The sequence below is a fragment of the Mus musculus genome, chromosome 8 (assembly GCF_000001635.26).
Source record: "Mus musculus strain C57BL/6J chromosome 8, GRCm38.p6 C57BL/6J".
Classification (NCBI taxonomy): Eukaryota; Metazoa; Chordata; class Mammalia; order Rodentia; family Muridae; genus Mus; species Mus musculus.
The window spans coordinates 122,867,636-122,880,061 of NC_000074.6; the positions used below are offsets into that span (position 1 = coordinate 122,867,636).

Sequence of the window (12,426 nt, forward strand, 5' to 3'; positions counted from 1 at the left end):
GAGTGGGTCTGGCCATGGAGGAGACCAGGCACCCCTCACTTTCCCTGCTTCCTCTGGTTTCCAGTGTCCTTGGGGATGATGTGTCTGCCCTGGTGTGAGTTACCCCAGCTCCAAGCATCTCAAGTGCTTGGTGGAGTCCTTTGTCCTGGTTTATAGGGGGCCCCAGGTGGGAACTGTGATTCTGGGAATGGGGCCAGACAGGGGGTAATGGAAGAAGAGGGTGTCCTTCACAGTGGGTGACTCCAGCCGTGACTGTGTGGCAGTAGTAGAATTCCATGCAGGATGACAGCTAGGGAAGCAAGGACCATGTGTTTTCTATTGTGTGAGAGGTGTCCCCTTGGGAAAGGCCACTAGCTTACAGCTGGTGGGCTAGATGACACACTACAGTCTGAATGTCACTGGGCAACCCCAAGGACAGAATTCAACAGAGCCCATGATTGGGCTCAAGGAAAACAAATGAAAAACTGGGGTGCACGCACCCTAGAAAACATTCTGCTCTTCTCACCACAAAACCAGAAGGTGATTTTGCCTTGGCATCTTGCCATCCTGCGGGGCTTCCCCGCTCTTCCATGGAAAGCTTCTATGGCCTGTGCCGCCTTCCCTGATCCTAAGCCTGAGGGCCATCTCTGTTCACATGAAGGGGGAGGGCAGTGCAGAGGACCAGCTGAGGGTAAATGGAAGAACCACAGACCTAGGGGATGGGAGGGCCAGAGTCCTGTCCGCTCCAGACTGCTAAGCAGCCCGTGGCTCAGCCTCAGCTACAGGATGAGCACAGCTATCGATTGGGAAGCTAGGAGGAGCCTTGGGACAGTGTGGTCCATCCAGGCATCCCTGGGGACAAGAGACAGGCGATTCCAGGCTCTGCCAGGCTTCACCCTGGTTACTCAGAGCCCTCTCGCCTTGGGGTAGCCATCCCTCTCTGGGAACATTCCTTCCAAGCCCCACCCTTCTCCCAGGACAGTCTAGTTGGAGGCTACCTGATGCCAGCCCAGTGCAGAGGGGTGCTTCCTGATTCAAGGTGACAGTGTGCGCCTCTCTCTGTGCTCCGATGCTTCCCACACACTGTCCTACTGCAAGTCCCACCACCAATGACTGCAGCACCTGTGCACTGTCCCTGCTAACCTCTGACCCATCATCCCTGCCCTGTACCTTGTGCCTAGGGACAAGTGTTCTAGGTCCAAACCAGGTCCTTCTACTTAATCCTGTCACAGAAGATCCTCTTTGCCCTCAGCTCTCTGCACCTCAGTTCCCATGTCTTAGTTACTCGTTCAAATTTCTGGGCAGAGACACCATGACCAAGGCAGCTTTCTTATACTTTCAGAGAGTTAGTTCATGATCACCATGGTGGGAAGCATGGCAGAGGTGGGCGGGCAGTGGAACAGTAGCCAAGAGCTCACATCTGATCAGCAAATTAGAAGGAGAGAGAGAAAGAGAGAAAGAGAGAGAGAGAGAGAGAGAGAGAGAGCATGGCTAGGCCTGATGTGGGTTTTTGAAACCCCAAAGCCCCCCCCACTGACACACCTTCTCCAAAAACAGCCTTCTAATCCTTCCGAAACAGTTCACCAATTGGGAACCATTCAAATATATGAGCTTCTGGGGGCCACCCTCATAAGTTGTATATGGGAGTGTTCCTTCTTATTTATTTTTAAATACATGATTTGTTATTTCAAGAGCAACTCCAGAAACCAGGCAGGCTGGACTCAGGGCTTTTCTGCTCTAGAGGCCAAGGTCCTTGCTGACCTGGGTCTCCTGTCTCTCTTTTCTGGGTCTCTGCCTCTTCAGGCCTAAAATAAGTAGTGCTAGGCCAAGCCAGGCAGTGGTGGCCCATGCCTTTAATCCCAGCACTTAGGAAGTAGAGGCAGGCGGATTTCTGAGTTCAAGGCTAGCCTGGTCTACAGGCTAGCCAGGGCTACACAGAGAAACCACCCCCGACCCCTGTCCAAAGGAAAAAGAAACAAGTAGTGCCAGGCAAGTTTATTTCAACGTTCAGTCACTCGTGAAGCAGACAGGGCTCAGGTGATTCCTGGACGGGAGGGCAGGGCCAGTTAGGGCAGGTATTGGCGCCCCTGACAGGTCTCACGGAGATGTGGCCACTGCACAACTTCCGTCCAGCCCAGTGGCTGTGAGATCAAGGCTTCTAAAGGAGACCGGAAGTGAGGCAGGAAGTAGGTGTTAGCCCGAGGGTAGGGAGGCTGGAGCTTGGCTTAAAAGGCCTGCTGCCCCTTCCCTTTCTTTCACCCGGACCACTAAGACTGCTTCTGGCTCACAGTTCTTACAGCCCCGTGCCAGGGCACCTCATGATGGACAATTCTCTTTTGGTATGACCCTTAGCCTGAAACGACCAGGTCATTCCATCAGTCAAAGCCACCTCCTGCCATGGAATTCCAGTGTTAGCAGCACCAGCCCAAACACAGGTGGCTCAAAACTGCACACAGTATGGCGTCCAGGGCCTCACTAACCCCACCCACCTGCTTCAACAGGTAGCCTAGATCTCTTCCGGGGCCCACCAACCTGCCAGCCATAGGCCTGATGGGAGAGCCAGCCTGTCCCAAGCCTGTCATTGACTACCCAGGGGCAGCCTGAGACAAACAGGAGCGTCCCATGAGAACCCTAGCAAGACACCCCAGCAGACAGAGGGCAAGGGACCCAGGGGGCCGTGGAGAAGAAAGCAGGCTGGTTCACTGTTCTAGATCAGGTGTGCCTGGTTGACCAAACTGCAGAAGGCCAGGTCGGTACATGATAGGGGCGGGAGGGTTGTGGGGACAAGAGCGGCCCAGAGCCACCAGGAGTCCGAATAGGGCTGAGCCCCTAGCCAAACCTCAAGGAAGCCAAATTCCTGCGCACAGGGCGGGGACGGTGGGCGGGCCTCGAAAAGAGGAACCCTTCTGAGGGAGGGGCCAGGGGCCAGGAAGCGCGGAGGTCACCCGGGGCGGAGCCGGTGCAGGCGGTCGGACCCAGGTGTCTGCGGCCTAAGCAGCCAGCTGATGCTCGCTGGGCTCGAGTCCACAGATGGCTGCCAGGCCTGGCCTTCTCACCAAGGCGTCCCAGCAGCCGGGCCCTGGGTGGAAGGAAGGTGCTGTCAAGCTGGTCTTCAGGTCGTCTGGCCTCTCTCACCGCAGGCGGCGTCACTGCGCTGGGGCGGCGCCAGGGTTCCTAGGCGAGGGACAGGCAGGTAAGGTTAAGGCTGTAGCCTCAAGCGCTCGCTCTCTGGCTGCATTTCCGAGGTTAGCATTCTGTGGGTTTCTCATTGATTCGTTATTTGTGCGCGATGGACGGGCTTTGGGTTTTCATGAACACGATTGACAGGTTTCGTATTGGACGTATTAATTTGTTTCTTTGTCGGGTTTCTCAGTGTAGACCTGGCTGATGTCAAACTCACTCTGTAAATCAGGCTCGCCTGGAATTCAGAGACCCACCTGCCTCTGCCTCTCTAATGCTGGGATTAAAGGCGCGTGGCGCCACTGCCTGCCTTTAATTTTTAAAATTTTTTTAATTAGGTATTTTCTTCATTTACATTTTAAATGCTATCCCAAAAGTCCCCCAGACCCCCCCCCCACTCCCCTACCCACCCACTCCCACTTCTTGGCCCTGGCGTACCCCTCGTACTGAGGCATATAAAGTTTGCAAGACCAAGGGGCCTCTCTTCCCAATGATGGCCGACTAGGCCATCTTCTGATACATATGCAGCTAGAGACACGAGCCGCCTTTAATTTTTAAAAGTTGAAGTAGGATCACAATTCTAGGCTGTAGCTCAGGGTGGATAAGCATTGCCTAACGAGAGTTATGACCTAACTCGAGAACCCCAGCATTCTGACAAAGGAAAAAAATGGGGGTGTACATTTGCACTGAGTATGACTGTCATAAAAGTCCAACGTAACCCTTGCTCCAGTTAGCTTCACTACCTGCCTTCTTGGTCCTCTGGTTTGGGGGCTTCACACGAGGGAACCCTAAATTCTCAGGCCTTGTGTATGAGGAGTCTTTACACAAAACTTCATGCACCAAGTCCACTTAACACCGAGTCTGTACGGCTGACTAGTGTCCACGGAGTTCACGGTCTCCAGTGGGTGGACATCTGAGTGGATCCAGTTTTGTAGGTTGTAGTCCGCTGTGATGGTGCTAATTATCAACTTGAGAACCCAGAATCACCTGGAAGGCCAACTTCTGAACAAGCCCGAGGGAGATTATCTTGATTATGCTAATTGAGGTGGAAGGACTCGCCTTCGGGGGTGGGGAGGTGGGAGGAGGAGCTATTCTCTAGGCGGGGCTCCGGACTGTGGGAGGGTGGAGAAAGTGTGCATTGAGCACACTGCATTATCTATTGCTCTTTTCTGGAGTGTGGTGGTCAGCTGCTTCACGCTCCTGTCCCTGTGACCCTCCCTGCCATGACACTGTGGGCCAAACAAGCCCACCTTCCCTTAAGTTGCACCCTTCGGGTATTTTCTTGCAGCAACAGAAACAAAAAGAAAGCAGCTTTGCCACGAGCTTCTGAGTACAGGTATTCACTGCAGGGTTTTTTCCATGTATTCTGAGTATCATCTGGGTAGTGGTGGCGGCAAATATGAGCTTTCTGTTCAGGTCTTATGAAATATTTCCCTTTTTGGGAATGCAGGATCTCTGTAGCCCAGGCGGCCCTGTGTAGCCATGGATCCTTCTGCCCAAGTGGGAATGTTGGGATTTTGGGTGTGTAGTGCCACACCCCATTTACGTACACTGGCTCTACCAAGAGAACTAAATTCTCGGCTCTCTTATCTTTTTAAAGAGTAATTTTGGCCTTTGAAAACTGATGTCTAAGTATATGTTCCTAAAACTACCTTTTCTTGTGGGGCTTAACTGTTTTGGGTTTTTTAGCTATTCAGTCAATTTTAAAAAGAAAATGATCGCATCTATCTATTTGTGTGCGGAGGCGCGTGCCTTGGTTCAGGGGGGTCAGAGGACAACTTTCAGGAATTGGTTCTGTCCTTCTAAGATGTGGGTTCTAGGAATGGAGTTCAGGTCTTTGGGGTTGGGGGCAAGCGCCTTTACCAGCTGAGCTATCTGCCATCTTGTGTCTCTATGTAGCCCTGGCTGTCTTGGAGCTGCCTAGGCTGGCCTGGAACTCATGACGGAGATCTGCCTCTGCTTCCCAAGTGCTGGGATCAAAGGCGTGCGCCACCACTGCCCGGCATCAAATGCCTTTAATCTGGGGAGGCAGAGGCAGGCAGATTTCTGAGTTCAAGGCCAGCCTGGTCTACATAGTGAGCTCTAGGATAGCCAGGGCTACACAGACAAAACCCTGTCTGGGGAGAGGGGGAAGGGGGGAGGGAGAAATGGGGGGAATGAAGGGAAGGTGGGCGAGGGAGGAGGGGGGAAGACATTTGATAGCAGGCTCAGTCTTCCCCCTCTTATCTCCGGATTCTCTCCTGCCACTGTCACCTTGAGTTTTGTCACCTTGAGTCTTTTCAGGCTTCCAGCTCAACACAGCCCAGTCCTTGGCCTTGAATGGAGAGTTTAATCTTTTTAGCTACTGCTGAGAGCAGATTTCTGCCATTACACTATTTTCTGTCCGGGATGGTTTGGTTTTCATTTCCTGAATTACCATCTTTTTTTATTACACTTTTTCTTGCAGTGAAACAAAAGCGTTTAGTTCCTTTTTTACGTCTTTTTATTTACAACCTGTCACTATTTTCTTTGAGGTTACCATGGAGGTTTTTCTTCCTTTGAGCTAGTGTCTGCCACATGCTGTGGGCCAGGCTGGCATCTGATACAGACTCCTCCTCCAGCCTCCTGAGTGCTGGCACTGCAGGTGTGAGCTGTCACCGGGGCTGGAGCTGAGCAGGAGTCAGAGGTGTTAACGTTCTACTCTGGATTTAAAGCAGTCACCAGGTAGCTCCTGCTGCAAAGCTTCAGTTATGGATATCGAAAGATTATATCTTTATTGATTGTGTGCTCATAAATATAAACCAATTAAGTACACTAGTCTCTTAAATTAGGTAGGAAGCAAAATTTGGAGTCACAAAATAAATTACACGGTGAATGCTTGTTTTTCTTTTGAAAGTATTAGTTTCCTAAATTATGAGAATAAAACACGATGAGGCCACAAGCCTTCTCTTGGGACTTGCAGGTTTTTGGCAGATGAGGAACTGCTAAGTAGTTGCCTCTCAGGTTCTGTTTAGTCTGGGAAATGGATTCTTGATGCCTTCCACTCTGCCATTTCCCAGAACCTCGTGCAGTCTCTCCCTGTCCCTAATGTATCCAGTTCCTTACAGATTGGACCTTGGTGTTGTTTCTAGATCACTGTCAAGCCCAGGGTCAGGACATCTATGTATTATTACCCTGTGTTATTTTATGTGTCTTTACAATGTTTTGTTTTGAACATACCTTTTTCGGTTTGTTTTATGGGCATGTTTTGCTTGCATGTGTGTGTATGAATCCCATGAGTGTTTGGTGCACATCAGCAGAGTGCATTGGATCCATTGGACCTGGAGCAGTGGATGTCTGTGAGCAGCATCCGGGTGCTAGGAGTTTAAGCGAGGTCCTCTGGAAGAGCAGCGAGTGCTCTTGATGAACCATCTTCTATGTTTCCAGCCTTTTGGGCATCAGGGGGATTCTGAAACGGTTTCACTGTGTAGCCCTGGCTGTCTTGGAACTCACTCTGTAGACCAGGCCGGCCTCAAACTCACAGATCCACCTGCCCCTGCCTCCCGAGGGATTAAAGGTGTGTGCCACCACCACCAGGCTATAAAAGTAATTTAAAAAAAAACTTTTAATTTAAAACTTTTTAGCTAGTCTGGTAGCAAACACCTTTTAATCCCAGCATGAGGGAGGCTACAGTAGAATCTCAGTGAATGGAAGCCTGGCCAACCTGGTCTACACAGGAAGTTCCCGGCCAGTTGTCTCCTCTTTGACCCTGGAGTTACTTCTGAGTGTAGTGCTTAAGCTGAAGTCCTTTGAGAGTTTTCATCTATCTACTTGTTATTTCTACTTTAATCCCATTGTAGTCTAAGAACAGACCAGGCATGATTCCCTTGACATTTGTTAAGGTAGGAATGTGTTCTTCCACACCCTCCATGTGGGCCTGAGGAGCTGTGTTTGCAGTTAAAGGGATCTGTAGAGTCAGCCCATCCAGGAGGTTGTGGGCGCTGCTTACATCGGGATGCCATTATTGGCTTTCAGCCTGCAGGACTGTTTCTGTGTGTTGTTCCTCCCTCCCTCCCTCCCCTACCTCCCTCCCTCCCTCCCTTCCCTCCCATCCCTCCCACCCCTGTTCTTCCTTTCCTGTGTAGCCGAGATTCACCTCAATTCCTGCTCTTTCTGCCTCTGAGACCCTGGGGTTACAGAGGAGCACCTCACCCCCCACTGCAACTGTTTCTGCTGGTGCTGATGTCTGATGTCTGCTTCTCCTAGTGCTCGCTCACTTTCTTGCTTTCTCTCAATCCACTCCCTTCCTTGTCTTGATGGGAGTCTTTTATTTATCTTGAGTCAGTGTCTTATACTGTAGCTGAGGCTAGCCCCAGAGTTGTAGCAATCCTACTGCCTCTGTTTCTAGATTTGAAAATACAGATGAGAGCCACCCACTGTTCTTGGCTTTGTTGTCAATGGGGTCTTCTTACATATTGCCCAGATTGGCCCTAAACATGAAGCGACCTTCCTGCCCCTGCCCCCTGTGTACTGGGATCACAGGCCACATCACAAAGCCTTGACCAGTTGAGTTTTACAGCGTTTATGTGCTCCGTGTCCTTTGTGCCACCCCATGTCTGGTTTTAATCAATTTGACTGCTAAGGAAAGACAGGAATGTATAAGCAGTGGAGCCTGACCTGAGCCCTGAGCCCCATACTCCAGAATAGTTCCCAGGGACCAGGCCTCTGGCCCCAAGAACTGCATGCAGTCCACACCAAGACTCATGCTCTCACAGTGGGACTCCCTTGCATGCCTGTGAGATGGGGACAAGGTGCGGCGTGGGGGTGGGGTGGGGGGCATGGAAGGTTGGAGAGCGAGGACACTAAGGCTGCACAGAAACTGTTTATCATCCTAACGTTTCCTTGAGCGTGGGTTGAGACGGGGTCTTGCTATGAAGCCCTAGCTGGCCTCAAACCCATAGCAACCCCCTGCTTTGATCTGAGTGCTGGGGCTTTGGCTGTGTACCCTGAGAATTGGTGGTTTTCCTTTCGCCTTTCTTTAGTGCAGACCGGCATTTTTGTTTTCTTTAAACCTTAAATTTCCTAATGCATTGTACATATGCAATATATACAATATAATGTATGCATGTCTGTATGGGTGTATATAATGTATATAATATAATGTATGCATGTCTGTATGGGTGTATGCCCAATGTAGGGTTTTCTGCGACCTCCAAAAGAGCCTGGCAAGTCCTTTGGAGCTGGAGCTTCAGGCAGATGCGAGCTCACATCCTTTTCTGGGAACTAAATTTTGGGTCCTTTGGAGGAGCACAAGTGGTCTTAGCTACTGAGCCATCTCTCTGGCCCCAGACCTGAATTTCTGAGTCTCCTCTCTCCCGGATCCCTAGGCCTCGTGCAAACTATCCACAGACTTAGACACCGCCTTAGCCTGACCCGTGTTTTTCTAAAGAATGTCTAATATTCCTTGTGGGGAGGCATTCAAGACAAATTCCTTCAGTTCAGCTTTTTTCCATTTCCTCCCTTCCTTCCTTTCTTTCTTTCTTTCTTTCTTTCTTTCTTTCTTTCTTTCTTTCTTTCTTTCTTTCTTTCTTTGATATTATCTATTATTATATCTGATTACACCGTTGCTGTCTTCAGATGCACCAGAAGAGGGCGTCAGATCTCATTACGGATGGTTGTGAGGCACCGTGTGGTTGTTGGGATTTGAACTCAGGACCTTCAGAAGAGCAGTCGGTGCTCTTAACCACTGAGCCATCTCTCCAGCCCCCCATTTCCCCTTTCTTAAATAGAGCAAACCTTACAGAAATCTGCTTGCCTCTGCCCTGGGTGCTGGGTTACAGGTGTGCACCACCCCAACTGGCTGCCCTTCACCTTGGAGAGTAAGGTTCCCGGGGCCAGGTCTCCGGAATAATGGTTTCTGTGCTCCTTTGCTTTGCTCCCTCCCTGTCTGCTGAGATGGATAGCATTCTTACCATTGTTTCTCCCTAAGAACAGCTTCTTTCAGGATTTCTGTACTTTAAAAATGGTATGCCCAGAGGCTGGGGAGAGGCTCAGTGGGCAAAGTGCCTGCCAGCAGTGTAAGAGTGAGAACCCGGCCAGGCGTGGTGGCGCATGCCTTTAGTCCTAGCGCTCAGGAAAAGAGGCAGGCAGATCTCTGGATTTGAGGTCTACACAGTGAGTTCCAGGACAGCCAGGGCTACATAATCCAAATCAAAGCAAACAAAAAGGGTGATGTCACGGTCGGAGGTAAAGGACAGGTGGGAATGAGAGCCTGCAGTCCCAGCACTCAGGAAGGGGAGGACAGCGATCCTGGAGCAAGATGGCTACTTAAGACTTAAGGGAGAGCCTGCTCAATGTCTAATCAAGGAAGACACTGATGACAGAGCTCTGGCCTCCTGTATGCATCTTAATGAGGGCTACTCCTGCTGTGATGAAACACCAGGACTTGAGAAAAGTGTTGGGTTTTGTTTACGCTTCCACATCATGGTTTATCACTAAAGGAAGTCAGGGCAGGAGCCTGGAGGCAGGAGCTGATGCAGAGGTCATGAGGGAGGATGCTCCTCATGATGTGCTGACCTTGTTTACTTAAGAGTTCCCAGAACCACCAGCTCAGGGGTGGCACTGCCCACGGTGGGCCCCGGTTCCACATCAGTCACTAGTAAGGAAATGCCCTCTAGGCACCTTTTCCAATCAGGGTTCCCTCCTCTTCAATGACTTTGGCTTGTGTCAAGTTGACAAAACCAGTCAGCACAACATGCATGCACACACACACACACACACACACACACACACACACACATCACTCTTACACATGTATGAGTACATTCCTGTGTGCATCTGCATCAGGATACACACAAACACACATTTCTGCATATGTATACAGATGTACAATCCTATATATTTGTACATACATACAAGTGTATGCACATATGTGTACATCTGAGCACACATAGGCACATACCTATAAACATACATACACCAACATAGGTACATACCTGTGCATCTGTATATACATGTACATGCTTGTATGATGGTAGATACACTAACATGTGTATTCCTATGGATCCATACCTACTAACATATATTCACCTGTGCATTTGCACATACGTACATACATACATATACACACATACATACATTAACACATCTAACTCCCATGGATCCACACACTCTACAACACATCTACAAATCTATACATCTATATGCACACAAAATGTGCACACTGTATATCTGCACAGGTCCTGACATATGCATACATCTATAGATCTGTACACGCATCTACACACATGAAGGTACCTACGCACCTGTTAATATCATGTATTCTGCAGGTTATAACAACCACATGGCACGCATCAAGGTATTTGTCCAGATATACCACACTTTTGCATGGGCACACACATACATACAGACAAGCTCATGAACCAGACTTGAAGAGGGGCACAGTAGCAGAACTGGTACACTAACCAGTCCTGTTTTCCTCACCTTCTGCATTGTGGTGTAGCCTGTTCCCTCACCTCTCCTTCTACAATGTCACCTGGCCTGTCATGTATGGGCCCAACGTATGTTAACACACATAGACACAAACACATAGGATCATGGCACACACTACTGCCCCAGCCCGGAAGAGACAAAGACAGGTTTCCTGGGCTTGTTGTCAGACAGCCTAGATGAGTCACAGAGCCCCAGGCTAGTGAGAGTCTCAAAAAAACAAGGTGGGGGCTGGAGAGATGGCTCAGTGGTTAAGAGCACTGGCTGCTCTTCCAGAGGATCCAGGTTCAATTCCCAGCACCAACACGGCAGCTCACAACTGTCTGTAACTCCTGTTTCAGGGGATCTGACATACATTCAGTTAAAATACTAGTGTACATAAAATTTTAAAAAGTTATTACAAAAAAAAAAAAAAAACAAAAACCCAGGGTGGATGGAGCTGAAGAGACGGTGGCTGAGCGGTCAAGAGCACAGGCTGCTCAGCTTCTGTCTAGCCCTAGCTCCAGGGGATCTGATACCCCTGGCCTACAGAGGCACATTATTCTATACTCACCCCAACACACACACACACACACACACAGAGAAAGAGAAAGAGAGACAGACAGACAGTATGCTCAAATACTAAAACAAGTATATAGGTGGGCCTTATTTTACTGTTGGATTGTTCAGTTTTAAAATCTCCATTTGTAGCTGGGCTTGGTGATACATGCCTTTAATCCCAGCACTCGGGAGGCAGAGGCAGGTGGATTTCTGAGTTGGAGGCCAGCCTGGTCTACAAAGTGAGTTCCAGGACAGCCAGGGCTCTACAGAGAAACCCTGTCTTGAAAAACCAAAACCAACCAAACAAACAAAAATCTCCATTTGTGTCTTTGGTGTTTTTGAGATGGCTTCAATCTTCTGACTGCCCACCTCCTCCCTCTGGCATTGCAGGTACACATCGCCAGGCCTGATTTCTGGGTCTGCAGCAAGCACTTGACCAGCTGGGCTACAGTCCCTGCCCTGTTTGTTTGTTTGTTTGTTTGTTTTTTTTTTTTTGAGGCAGGGTTTTGCTTCTTAGCCAAGGTTGAGTTTTGAACTTACTGCATGGCCCAGGGAGGCCTCAGACTTGTAGCCACCCTCTGGCCTCAGTCTCTCCGGGGCTGGGGTCACAGTTGGTAAGCCACCGTGTGGTACATGCCAGGCAGCCCTGCGGGTATTCTTTGTGATTTCTGTTTCTTTCACAGCATGTCTGTATTGGACAGTTAGCTTGCTTCTGTGAGGCTTGTGTAACAGTTGCTTTAATGTTTTGGTGGGTGCTGCCTCTGACACTGCCGCTGAGGTGAGCCCTGGGTCTTGTTTACAAACTCTGAGTTCTTGTGAGTCCCCACTGCCTGCACCCCCAAGGTTAGTCTGGCTTTCAGACTATTGTATCTGCTCTTGTTTGGTACTGGGGATGGAAACGGGGGGGGGGGGGGGGCGGTGTCTCAAGTACACCAGGCAGGGGACACTGCCAAGCCGTACTTCTATGTCTCAGCTCAGCTCTCACACCCATTATGCTCAGGCTGAACCCGAGGCAACCTCATGTGCTCCCTCACTGTGCAGATGTGTAGGCTGGGCCATCAGCACAAATGAGCTGAGACCTTTGGCTCTTCTTGCCCTCTCCCCGGACTCCCTTTTGGCCATCTAAGTAATGTAAGTGTAGTCTCTAACACTACACTTCACCAGTCTTTAGGACCACAGCAAAAGGCATGGCAGAGTTACCTGGTCTTGAGCACTTCTGAACTGGGCCATTCTCCCTCAGGCTGTTCCCTTGTGACTTGCTCGCTAAGGAAATGGGCTGCT

General features: G+C 49.9%; 1 long non-coding RNA gene across 1 annotated transcript in view; it reads left to right on the top strand.

The window, feature by feature from the left end:
- Positions 1–2,777: 2,777 nt before the first annotated feature.
- Gm39273 overlaps positions 2,778–12,426 on the top strand; it is a 47,466-nt gene continuing 37,817 nt past the window's right edge. The window contains exon 1 of the long non-coding RNA XR_003947488.1: positions 2,778–3,172. This is a non-coding gene — a long non-coding RNA (predicted gene, 39273). The remainder of the gene's footprint in view (positions 3,173–12,426) is intronic.